This window comes from Chiloscyllium punctatum, unplaced genomic scaffold (genome assembly GCF_047496795.1).
Source record: "Chiloscyllium punctatum isolate Juve2018m unplaced genomic scaffold, sChiPun1.3 scaffold_240, whole genome shotgun sequence".
Classification (NCBI taxonomy): domain Eukaryota; kingdom Metazoa; phylum Chordata; class Chondrichthyes; order Orectolobiformes; family Hemiscylliidae; genus Chiloscyllium; species Chiloscyllium punctatum.
Window position 1 is genome coordinate 360,865 of NW_027309974.1, and position 10,000 is coordinate 370,864.

The following is a 10,000-nucleotide window of genomic DNA, read 5'->3' on the forward strand; positions in this document are numbered from 1 at the left end:
GAACAGGTAGTGACTGGTAATCGTCTCAGCCTCCCCAGTCTTACTGACCATGAATAACTGGGGGAGAATGGCCACAGACTCCAGGTAGATTGAGAAGGTCCACATTATCTGGGGGAAACGAGCAGACTGTTAAAACACAGCAGATTCGGGAGGGAGGGAGTGTGGGCCTGGATTATGGAGCTCAAGGCCGAGAGTATATCCATCTCCCTCCGACAGTGCGGCCCTCCCTCAGTCCTGGGCACCGGGAGGGAGGGAGGGAGGGAGTGTGGGCCTGGATTATGGAGCTCAAGGCCTAGAGTATATCCATCTCCCTCCGACAGTGCGGCCCTCCCTCAGTATTGGGCACCGGGAGGGAGGGAGGGAGGGAGGGAGTGTGGGCCTGGTTATGGAGCTCAAGGCCTAGAGTATATCCATCTCCCTCCGACAGTGCGGCCCTCCCTCAGTACTGGGCAACGGGAGGGAGGGAGGGAGTGTGGGCCTGGATTATGGAGCTCAAGGCCTAGAGTATATCCATCTCCCTCCGACAGTGCGGCCCTCCCTCAGTACTGGGCACCGGGAGGGAGGGAGGGAGTGTGGGCCTGGATTATGGAGCTCAAGGCCTAGAGTATATCCATCTCCCTCCGACAGTGCGGCCCTCCCTCAGTACTGGGCACCGGGAGGGAGGGAGGGAGTGTGGGCCTGGATTATGGAGCTCAAGGCCTAGAGTATATCCATCTCCCTCCGACAGTGCGGCACTCCCTCAGTACTGGGCACCGGGAGGGAGGGAGGGAGGGAGGGAGGGAGTGTGGGCCTGGATTATGGAGCTCAAGGCCTAGAGTATATCCATCTCCCTCCGACAGTGCGGCCCTCCCTCAGTACTGGGCACCGGGAGGGAGGGAGGGAGGGAGGGAGGGAGGGAGTGTGGGCCTGGATTATGGAGCTCAAGGCCTAGAGTATATCCATCTCCCTCCGACAGTGCGGCCCTCCCTCAGTACTGGGCACCGGGAGGGAGGGAGGGAGGGAGGGAGTGTGGGCCTGGATTATGGAGCTCAAGGGCCTAGAGTATATCCATCTCCCTCCGACAGTGCGGCCCTCCCTCAGTACTGGGCACCGGGAGGGGAGGGAGGGAGTGTGGGCCTGGATTATGGAGCTCAAGGCCTAGAGTATATCCATCTCCCTCCGACAGTGCGGCCCTCCCTCAGTATTGGGCACCGGGAGGGAGGGAGGGAGGGAGTGTGGGCCTGGATTATGGAGCTCAAGGCCTAGAGTATATCCATCTCCCTCCGACAGTGCGGCCCTCCCTCAGTACTAGGCACTGGGAGGGAGGGAGGGAGTGTCGGCCTGGATTATGGAGCTCAAGGCCTAGAGTATATCCATCTCCCTCCGACAGTGCGGCCCTCCCTCGGTACTGGGCACCGGGAGGGAGGGAGGGAGGGAGAGAGGGAGTGTGGGCCTGGATTATGGAGCTCAAGGCCTAGAGTATATCCATCTCCCTCCGACAGTGCGGCCCTCCCTCAGTACTGGGCACCGGGAGGGAGGGAGGGAGGGAGGGAGGGAGTGTGGGCCTGGATTACTGGAGCTCAAGGCCTAGAGTATATCCATCTCCCTCCGACAGTGCGGCCCTCCCTCAGTACTGGGCACCGGGAGGGAGGGAGGGAGGGAGGGAGTGTGGGCCTGGATTATGGAGCTCAAGGCCTAGAGTATATCCATCTCCCTCCGACAGTGCGGCCCTCCCTCAGTACTGGGCACCGGGAGGGAGGGAGGGAGGGAGGGAGTGTGGGCCTGGATTATGGAGCTCAAGGCCAAGAGTATATCCATCTCCCTCCGACAGTGCGGCCCTCCCTCAGTACTGGGCACCGGGAGGGAGGGAGGGAGGGAGGGAGGGAGGGTGGGCCTGGATTATGGAGCTCAAGGCCTAGAGTATATCCATCTCCCTCCGACAGTGCGGCCCTCCCTCAGTACTGGGCACCGGGAGGGAGGGAGGGAGGGAGAGAGGGAAGTGAAGTATTCCTACCTCGAGGGGAGTGAAGTCATGGTTGACGAGAAATGCCAAGATGGACGTCGGATAGCCAGGAACTCAATACGGAAGGTGTCATGATTCCCATCATACGTGGCCTTGAACTTCGAGTATATCATCCACACAGTGGCATATGCACAACCAATATATACAACCTGTACAGGACAGAACATCACAGAGACAGTACCAGGTTAGTGAGAGGGGAAAGGTCCCTGTACACCGATCTCCCAGGGACAGCACCGGGTTAGAGAGAGGGGAAAGGTCCCTGTACACCGATCTCCCAGGGACAGCACCGGGTTAGAGAGAGGGGAAAGGTCCCTGTACACCGATCTCCAGAGACAGCACCGGGTTAGTGAGAGGGGAAAGGTCCCTGTACACCGATCTCCCAGGGACAGCACCGGGTTAGAGAGAGGGGAAAGGTCCCTGTACACCGATCTCCCAGGGACAGCACCGGGTTAGAGAGAGGGGAAAGGTCCCTGTACACCGATCTCCCAGGGACAGCACCGGGTTAGAGAGAGGGGGAAAGGTCCCTGTACACCGATCTCCCAGGGACAGCACCGGGTTAGAGAGAGGGGAAAGGTCCCTGTACACCGATCTCCCAGGGACAGCACCGGGTTAGAGAGAGGGGAAAGGTCCCTGTACACCGATCTCCCAGGGACAGCACCGGGTTAGAGAGAGGGAAAGGTCCCTGTACACCGATCCCCAGGGACAGCACCGGGTTAGAGAGAGGGGAAAGGTCCCTGTACACCGATCTCCCAGAGACAGCACCGGGTTAGAGAGAGGGGAAAGGTCCCTGTACACCGATCCCCCAGGGACAGCACAGGGTTAGAGAGAGGGGATAGGTCCTTGTACACCGATCTCCCAGGGACAGCACCGGGTTAGAGAGAGGGGAAAGGTCCCTGTACACCGATCTCCCAGGGACAGCACCGGGTTAGAGAGAGGGGAAAGGTCCCTGTACACCGATCCCCCAGGGACAGCACCGGGTTAGAGAGAGGGGAAAGGTCCCTGTACACCGATCTCCCAGGGACAGCACCGGGTTAGAGAGAGGGGAAAGGTCCCTCTACACCGATCCCCCAGGGACAGCACCGGGTTAGAGAGAGGGGAAAGGTCCCTCTACACCGATCCCCCAGGGACAGCACCGGGTTAGAGAGAGGGGAAAGGTCCCTGTACACCGATCACCCAGGGACAGCACAGGGTTAGAGAGAGGGGAAAGGTCCCTGTACACCGATCTCCCAGGGACAGCACAGGGTTAGAGAGAGGGGAAAGGTCCCTGTACACCGATCTCCCAGGGACAGCACCGGGTGAGAGAGAGGGGAAAGGTCCCTCTACACCGATCCCCCAGGGACAGCACCGGGTTAGAGAGAGGGGAAAGGTCCCTCTACACCGATCCCCCAGGGACAGCACCGGGTTAGAGAGAGGGGAAAGGTCCCTGTACACCGATCACCCAGGGACAGCACAGGGTTAGAGAGAGGGGAAAGGTCCCTGTACACCGATCCCCAGGGACAGCACCGGGTTAGAGAGAGGGGAAAGGTCCCTGTACACCGATCCCTCAGGGACAGCACCGGGTTAGAGAGAGGGGAAAGGTCCCTGTACACCGATCCCTCAGGGACAGCACCAAGTTAGAGAGAGGGGAAAGGTCCCTGTACACCGATCTCCCAGGGACAGCACCGGGTTAGAGAGAGGGGAAAGGTCCCTGTACACCGATCCCCCAGGGACAGCACAGGGTTAGAGAGAGGGGATAGGTCCCTGTACACCGATCTCCCAGGGACAGCACCGGGTTAGAGAGAGGGGAAAGGTCCCTGTACACCGATCCCCCAGGGACAGCACCGGGTTAGAGAGAGGGGAAAGGTCCCTGTACACTGATCCCCCAGGGACAGCACCGGGTTAGAGAGAGGGGAAAGGTCCCTGTACACCGATCCCTCAGGGACAGCACCGGGTTAGAGAGAGGGAAAGGTCCCTGTACACCAATCTCCTAGGGACAGCACCGGGTTAGAGAGAGGGGAAAGGTCCCTGTACACCGATCTCCCAGGGACAGCACCGGGTTAGAGAGAGGGGAAAGGTCCCTGTACACCGATCCCCCAGGGACAGCACCGGGTTAGAGAGAGGGGAAAGATCCCTGTACACCGATCTCCCAGGGACAGCACCGGGTTAGAGAGAGGGGAAAGGTCCCTGTACACCGATCCCCCAGGGGCAGCACCGGGTTAGAGAGAGGGGAAAGGTCCCTGTACACCGATCCCCCAGGGACAGCACCAGGTTAGAGACTCTACACCGATCTCCCAGGGACAGCACCGGGTTAGAGAGAGGGGAAAGGTCCCTGTACACCGATCTCCCAGGGACAGCACCAGGTTAGAGAGAGGGGAAAGGTCCCTGAACACCGATCCCCCAGGGACAGCACCGGGTTAGAGAGAGGGGAAAGGTCTCTGTACACCGATCTCCCAGGGACAGCACCGGGTTAGAGAGAGGGGGAAGGTCCCTGTACACCGATCCCCAGGGACAGCACCGGGTTAGAGAGAGGGGAAAGGTCCCTGTACACCGATCCCCCAGGGACAGCACCGGGTTAGAGAGAGGGGAACGGTCCCTGTACACCGATCTCCCAGGGACAGCACCGGGTTAGAGAGAGGGGAAAGGTCCCTGTACACCGATCCCTCAGGGACAGCACCGGGTTAGAGAGAGGGGAAAGGTCCCTGTACACCGATCCCCCAGGGGCAGCACCGGGTTAGAGAGAGGGGAAAGGTCCCTGTACACCGATCCCCAGGGACAGCACCAGGTTAGAGACTCTACACCGATCTCCAGGGACAGCACCGGGTTAGAGAGAGGGGAAAGGTCCCTGTACACCGATCTCCCAGGGACAGCACCAGGTTAGAGAGAGGGGAAAGGTCCCTGAACACCGATCCCCCAGGGACAGCACCGGGTTAGAGAGAGGGGAAAGGTCCCTCTACACCGATCTCCCAGGGACAGCACCGGGTTAGAGAGAGGGGGAAGGTCCCTGTACACCGATCCCCCAGGGACAGCACCGGGTTAGAGAGAGGGGAAAGGTCCCTGTACACCGATCCCCCAGGGACAGCACCGGGTTAGAGAGAGGGGAAAGGTCCCTGAACACCGATCCCCCAGGGACAGCACCGGGTTAGAGAGAGGGGAAAGGTCCCTGTACACCGATCTCCCAGGGACAGCACCGGGTTAGAGAGAGGGGATAGGTCCCTGTACACCGATCTCCCAGGACAGCACCGGGTTAGAGAGAGGGGAAAGGTCCCTGTACACCGATCCCCCAGGGACAGCACCGGGTTAGAGAGAGGGGAAAGGTCCCTGTACACCGATCCCCCAGGGACAGCACCGGGTTAGAGAGAGGGGAAAGGTCCCTGTACACCGATCTCCCAGAGACAGCACCGGGTTAGAGAGAGGGGAAAGGTCCCTGTACACCGATCTCCCAGGGACCGCACTGGGTTAGAGACTCTGCACCGATCTCCCAGGGACAGCACCGGGTTAGAGAGAGGGGAAAGGTCCCTGTACACCGATCTCCCAGGGACAGCAACGGGTTAGAGAGAGGGGAAAGGTCCCTGTACACCGATCTCCCAGGGACAGCACCGGGTTAGAGAGAGGGGAAAGGTCCCTGTACACCGATCTCCCAGGGACAGCACCGGGTTAGAGAGAGGGGAAAGGTCCCTGTACACCGATCCCCCAGGGACAGCACCCGGTTAGAGAGAGGGGAAAGGTCCCTGTACACCGATCCCCCAGGGACAGCACAGGGTTAGAGAGAGGGGATAGGTCCCTGTACACCGATCTCCCAGGGACAGCACCGGGTTAGAGAGAGGGGAAAGGTCCCTGTACACCGATCTCCCAGGGACCGCACTGGGTTAGAGACTCTGCACCGATCTCCCAGGGACAGCACCGGGTTAGAGAGAGGGGAAAGGTCCCTGTACACCGATCTCCCAGGGACAGCACCGGGTTAGAGAGAGGGGAAAGGTCCCTGTACACCGATCTCCCAGGGACAGCACCCGGTTAGAGAGAGGGGAAAGGTCCCTGTACACCGATCTCCCAGGGACAGCACCGGGTTAGAGAGAGGGGAAAGGTCCCTGTACACCGATCCCCCAGGGACAGCAACGGGTTAGAGAGAGGGGAAAGGTCCCTGTACACCGATCCCCCAGGGACAGCAACGGGTTAGAGAGAGGGGAAAGGTCCCTGTACACCGATCTCCCAGGGACAGCACCGGGTTAGAGAGAGGGGAAAGGTCCCTGTACACCGATCTCCCAGGGACAGCACCGGGTTAGAGAGTGGGGAAAGGTCCCTGTACACCGATCTCCCAGGGACAGCACCAGGTTTGAGAGAGGGGAAAGGTCCCTGTACACCGATCTCCCAGGGACAGCACCGGGTTAGAGAGAGGGGAAAGGTCCCTGTACACCGATCTCCCAGGGATAGCACCGGGTTAGAGAGAGGGGAAAGGTCCCTGTACACCGATCTCCCAGAGACAGCACCGGGTTAGAGAGAGGGGAAAGGTCCCTGTACACCGATCTCCCAGGGACAGCACCAGGTTTGAGAGAGGGGAAAGGTCCCTGTACACCGATCCCCCAGGGACAGCACCGGGTGAGAGAGAGGGGAAAGGTCCCTGTACACCGATCTCCCAGGGACAGCAACGGGTTAGAGAGAGGGGAAAGGTCCCTGTACACCGATCTCCCAGGGACAGCACCGGGTTAGAGAGAGGGGAAAGGTCCCTGTACACCGATCTCCCAGGGACAGCACCGGGTTAGAGAGAGGGGAAAGGTCCCTGTACACCGATCTCCCAGAGACAGCACCGGGTTAGAGAGAGGGGAAAGGTCCCTGTACACCGATCCCTCAGGGACAGCACCGGGTTAGAGAGAGGGGAAAGGTCCCTGTACACCGATCCCCCAGGGACAGCACCGGGTTAGAGAGAGGGGAAAGGTCCCTGTACACCGATCCCCCAGGGACAGCACCGGATGAGAGAGAGGGGAAAGGTCCCTGTACACCGATCTCCCAGGGACAGCACCGGGTGAGAGAGAGGGGAAAGGTCCCTGTACACCGATCCCCCAGGGACAGCACCGGGTGAGAGAGAGGGGAAAGGTCCCTGTACACCGATCCCCCAGGGACAGCACCGGATGAGAGAGAGGGGAAAGGTCCCTGTACACCGATCTCCCAGGGACAGCACCGGGTGAGAGAGAGGGGAAAGGTCCCTGTACACCGATCCCCCAGGGACAGCACCGGGTGAGAGAGAGGGGAAAGGTCTCTGTACACCGATCCCCCAGGGACAGCACCGGGTGAGAGAGAGGGGAAAGGTCCCTGTACACCGATCCCCCAGGGACAGCACCGGGTGAGAGAGAGGGGAAAGGTCCCTGTACACCGATCTCCCAGGGACAGCACCGGGTTAGAGAGAGGGGAAAGGTCCCTGTACACCGATCTCCCAGAGACAGCACCGGGTTAGAGAGAGGGGAAAGGTCCCTGTACACCGATCTCCCAGGGACAGCACCGGGTTAGAGAGAGGGGAAAGGTCCCTGTACACCGATCCCCCAGGGACAGCACCGGGTTAGAGAGAGGGGAAAGGTCCCTGTACACCGATCTCCCAGGGACAGCACCGGGTTAGAGAGAGGGGAAAGGTCCCAGGTGTAGAGAGTAAAGCTCTCTCTACACCATCCCCCACTCCCAGGGACAGGGGGATTAGATACAGGGTAAAGCTCTCTCTATACCGTCCCCCACTCACAGGGACAGGGGGTTAGATACAGAGTAAAGCTCCCTTTACACCGTCCCCCCAACTCCCAGGGACATGGGGGTTAGATACAGAGTAAAGCTCCCTCTACACCGTCCCCCCCACTCCCAGGGACAGGGGGGTTAGATACAGAGTAAAGCTCCCTCTACACCGTCCCCCCCACTCCCAGGGACAGGGGGGTTAGATACAGAGTAGAGCTCTCTCTACACTGTCCCCCCACTCCCAGGGACAGGGGGGTTAGATACAGAGTAAAGCTTCCTCTACACTGTCCCCCCACTCCCAGGGACAGGGGGGGGTTGGATACAGAGTAAAGCTCCCTCTACACCGTCCCCCCACTCCCGGGGACAGGGGGTTAGATACAGGGTAGAGCTCCCTCTACACCGTCCCCCCACTCCTAGGGACAGGGGGGTTAGATACAGAGTAAAGCTCCCTCTACACCATCCCCCACTCCCAGGGACAGGGGGTTAGATACAGAGTAAAGCTGCCTCTACACTGTCCCCCCACTCCCAGGGACAGGGGGGTTAGATACAGAGTAAAGCTCCCTCTACACCATCCCCCCACTCCCAGGGACAGGGGGTTAGATACAGGGTAAAGCTGCCTCTACACCGTCCCCCCACTCCTAGGGACAGGGGGGTTAGATACAGAGTAAAGCTCCCTCTACACCATACCCCACTCCCAGGGACAGGGGGTTAGATACAGAGTAAAGCTTCCTTTACACTGTCCCCCACTCCCAGGGACAGGGGGTTAGATACCGAGTAAAGCTCCCTCTACACCGTCCCCCCACTCCCAGGGACAGAGGGTTAGATACAGAGTAAAGCTCCCTCTACACTTTCCCCCCACTCCCAGGGACAGTGGATTAGATACTGAGTAAAGCTCCCTCTACACCGTCCCCCGACTCCCAGGGACAGGGGATTAGATACAGAGTAAAGCTCCCTTTACACCGTCCCCCCCACTCCCAGGGACAGGGGGGTTAGATACAGAGTAAAGCTCCCTCTACACCGTCCCCCCCACTCCCAGGGACAGGGGGGTTAGATACAGAGTAGAGCTCCCTCTACACTGTCCCCCCACTCCCAGGGACAGGGGGGTTAGATACAGAGTAAAGCTTTCTCTACACTGTCCCCCCACTCCCAGGGACAGGGGGTTAGATACAGAGTAAAGCTTCCTCTACACCGTCCCCCCCACTCCCAGGGACAGGGGGGTTAGATACAGAGTAGAGCTCCCTCTACACCGTCCCCCCCACTCCCAGGGACAGGGGGTTAGATACAGAGTCGAGCTCCCTCTACACCGTCCCCCCCACTCCCAGGGACAGGGGGGTTAGATACAGAGTAGAGCTCCCTCTACACTGTCCCCCCACTCCCAGGGACAGGGGGGTTAGATACAGAGTAAAGCTTTCTCTACACTGTCCCCCCACTCCCAGGGACAGGGGGGTTAGATACAGAGTAAAGCTCCCTCTACACTGTCCCCCCACTCCCAGGGACAGGGGGGTTAGATACAGAGTAAAGCTTTCTCTACACTGTCCCCCCACTCCCAGGGACAGGGGGGTTAGATACAGAGTAAAGCTTTCTCTACACTGTCCCCCCACTCCCAGGGATAGTGGATTAGATACAGAGTAAAGCTCCCTCTACACTATCCCCCCACTCCCCGGGCAGTGTTACAGAACAAAGAGACCTCGGGGCGTGGGGGGAAAGAAGGGCCTTCCGGAACTTTCCCCCCCTCACACCGGTCACAGCGTTGGGGGGGCGGTGTGGGGGGGGGGTGGGGGGGGGCGTCTCGGTACAAACAGACAAGGTGTTGCTCAGGCCACATTCGGAGCACCCCCCGCGCGCCCCGTGTTGCTGCAGGAAGGACCTGACTCAACCGGAAAAAAAGCTGCCTGATTCTCCCCTGGATCGGAGAGTCGGGGGGGGGGGGGGGGAACACCTCCCAACGGGCCATCAAATCACAAGGAGGACGTTGGCGGGCGAAGACACCTTGGGGCCCTGGCCTCATCGCTCCTCGAGAGTGGAGCCGCGGGTCGGTCGGATCCTGACGGAGGCCTTCGGGATGCTTTCCTCTTCCCCGGTCACAGCACTCCGCACAGGGAGCTGGGGGGGAGGTCACGTTGCGGCCGTCCCGGGACGCTGGTTCGGGGCTGCCGCTGGGATATTGCCCGCGATTCCCGGTCCCCCACCCCGCCTCTCCGACCGGGAGGATGTTGCGGAAGGGTTCGGAAAAGATTCACAGGGACGATGGAGGGTTTGAGCTACAGGGAGAGGCTGGGACGGTTTTCCCCGGGGAGAGTCTGAGGGGGT

General features: G+C 60.3%; 1 pseudogene; it reads right to left on the reverse strand.

Annotated features, from left to right (window-relative positions):
- LOC140472057 (ER lumen protein-retaining receptor 1-like) overlaps positions 1–10,000 on the reverse strand; it is a 91,882-nt pseudogene that overhangs the window by 76,363 nt on the left and 5,519 nt on the right.